Source organism: Ambystoma mexicanum, chromosome 6q (genome assembly GCF_040938575.1).
Source record: "Ambystoma mexicanum isolate Mex_15411 chromosome 6q, UKY_AmexF1_1, whole genome shotgun sequence".
In the NCBI taxonomy this organism is placed as follows: domain Eukaryota; kingdom Metazoa; phylum Chordata; class Amphibia; order Caudata; family Ambystomatidae; genus Ambystoma; species Ambystoma mexicanum.
In genome coordinates, this window is record NC_090937.1 from 334,920,380 (window position 1) to 334,923,765 (window position 3,386).

The window sequence follows — 3,386 nt, forward strand, 5'->3', positions numbered from 1 at the left end:
GTATATGTGCCTGTGGACTGAGGGGCGCGCAGTCATGATTGTCAACACCTGGTGTAGGCAGCGTGACTGCGTGGCCCGTGAGACATCCCTGACTATGGCAGTTGTCCGCTGAAATGACCCACTGGCCAAAAAATGCAGGACAATGAGCACCTTTTCCAAGGGGCTCAGTGCTTGGGAGCACAAGGTGGGAGATGTGAGGTCATCCTCTCACTCAGTGACCAGGTCTAGGATGATATGAGTTGGAAACCTATACCTGCCCTAGGTCTCGTCATCAGGCATCCCAAAAAGGCTGGTCCTGGGCAAAAAAATGCAGGGCCTGGCTATTCTCCTCCTCCTGCGGTGTCCCACGATCAGTGCTGTGGGAAATGGGACATTCATCGTAGCTGTATATACGTGTTTGTTGTTTGCGCGCACATTTATACTGCGCAGGGACACTTCCGCCTGCCTTTGTGTGGCAGACGTCTTCACGCCTGTGCATGTCTTTTGGCGTGCGTGGGTTTCCCGTATTCGATTCCATGAATATGTGTTGTTCGCGCACGTGTGTGTGGGCATTCCGTGTATTTCCCAGCAGTACGTCCCCAGTTATGCCTTCATTTTCACGCGTTGTTCCCCATTCCACGTGTTCCGCCCCCTTTTTGATGTGTGCGCTACACATTGAGCGCTTTAACTGTGCGCTTCGCGCACGGCATTTGGGATGTTTCAGTGACGTGTGCGTTCGTGTGAGCCAGCCGCGGATTTGGCACACATCCCAGGAAAAACATGTGCAGGGCCTTCATGAATCGCACGCGTGCACGTGCGCTTGCTTTTTCACGCTTGCAAAAGTCCGGCGCACATTTGTTCCATGAATCGGCCCCTAAATGTTATAGGTTAATGAGATTGCACCACTGACTTCCACAACTACCACCACTGTCAATTCCTCCCAACCTCATCCCATCTTGTCTGCACCTGATCTACAGGACCTGCAGGAAATATCACTTAAACATGAGAAAATAACAATTCAGTTATTGGGGAAAAAACATGGTTGATTGAAAAAAACAATGACATTTATCTAAAAATAATAATGCAAATGATTGCACATCCCATAAACTGAAGATCAGTGGACAAGTTCAAAACCAGTCGAAGACATGGTGTGAGTGTCGCCTGCTTTACCTCCACACAGAAATCAACGTGCACAGAAAACAGTTGCTGATACTTGCCAGTAGGTTTGGGCCAAGGAGCAACCGCATAAGAAGGACATTCAGGAAGTGCAGTGTATTTTTTGTGGGAAGGTGTTGCGGAGGAGAACATCTAATACACCAACTCAAAGTTTGGGAACCTCAACTTTGATCCAGCACCTTCTTCCGATCCATTGGGATGATGTAGAGGAACCCTTAAGTAAGGCTCATGTTCAACACAAAGTGACAGCACATAGTCCACAATCAGCAGGTCACTGCAGAAGTACAAGAGTGTAAACCTTTACCCTTAGAAACATGCATACAAAAATGAAATAGATGAATATAAATACTATTGATTTTTAAATGTATTTTTTAAACAGCACATACGTGAATGTTATAAAACCACATCAAACATTAACTGGCACTTAATCTGAGTAAGTGGAAAATAGTACCAAAGTAAGCCATCTGACAATAGTAAATATAACGACACACATTTTTTAAAGCAGCATGGTAGTAAAAGATAAAAAGAAAATGCATTAATAATGAACTGCCACTTAATCTAACTAGGTCCAAAATAGTGGCAACATATACCATATGATAGCACTGGTAATTTAGGTAACACACAAATAAACTTTTGAATATTTAAATCTTTACTGACACTTCCTTCCACAACAGCCACACACTCTGCATACTGTACAGAGTTCTGCAATGAAAATGAGAATACTGCACAAAATGGTGGTTTTTATACTAACCAAAAGTAATAACACAAAAATAAGACTGTATAAAAAGCAAACTACTAAAATGGCGACACATTTCACTTCAATCTATCTCAAACAAGTACACAAGTGCAACAGTAACAACAACCAATAACAAACAATGAAAAACAGAAATCTTTTCATGACCACATTCTCTCATACCTGCGACTATTCAATGTGGCTATAAACAGCACCTTGTAGCCACGGCTATGTGTAATTTCATTTACTAACTCAAAAACTAACGCTGCCAACCTTTAAAAATTCAAATGAGACAATGGCAGACCTAAGTAGATTGAATAAGAAACACAAGAGAAATGATGTGTTCTAACATCCACATAAAAATATGATTATTGTACAGAAAATGCATGGTTTGGTACACGTGGCTATTAATGTAGCCGCATCTAGCAGAGCAGTCAGTGAAGGGATGATATCCATTAACGTGCCGACAGCCGTCTGGCTTACACACGTGCCTACAGAGACAACCAACTGAGACCTTTTGTTGATAGCCATAGCTATCCAAAACATGATGTAAAACAAAATGTGTTTCCTCACTCCCAAACAAACATTGAGTGCCCCAACCATGATTACGAGCTCCACCCAAACCCCTATTATCTTCCTCTATCCCCCAGCTTTCTCGCATTCCCCATAACACTCGATCTTTCTATGACACAGTTTTGCTAAAAAAGTTGGGTAGCTGTGACTATAATACATCAAATGCACAACAATAACTCGCGCCACATCTTTGCATTTCTAAGACTAACACCCAGGACATCAAAGATGACATCACAAATGTCATTGATGACATCACTGATGACATCTCATTTCTAACTCACTCTTTTTTCTTTTAGTGATATATGTTAGACAGTAATAGTTAGGAACAAAGAAATCAAAAAGTACTATAATTGTAGACTTATATTTCAAATGTGAACTTACAATAATTCACTTAGGGTCCACTCACAGCATATGAAATATATACATAAGAAAAATACACACTTAAAAGATAGCAATGCTTTCTGTGTATGAAGATAATCAGTAAGGTAATCAACAATGTCTTATTGTTCTGTTGTTTTTCATTACTGTACTTTCTCTGGATGTGTTCATATTTGTATTTGTACTAATTTTTTAGGATGCAGTCAGTACATATAATATTTGTACATAGGGAAGTACTAGGTTTGAAGCAGAGCAATCTTTTCAGTGCATAAAGATAATCAGTTAGGTTGTGAACACATTCTGCTTCTACTGCTGCTTTTTTGCGTACTTCACTTTCTCTATACATATTTATATTTGTATGTGTTGTTGTGTCATTCTGTTTTGTATGTAGTAATAAAAAGTGGTTATATTAGCTACTTATTATATGTTGCACAGTACAGAAAACTCTAATAAGAAAGTGTTTATTATTTCACTATTCAACATGGGAAAATTATGAATATTGCACTTCCATCATGTATGGTTCACACAATCCTCATATTTATACCTG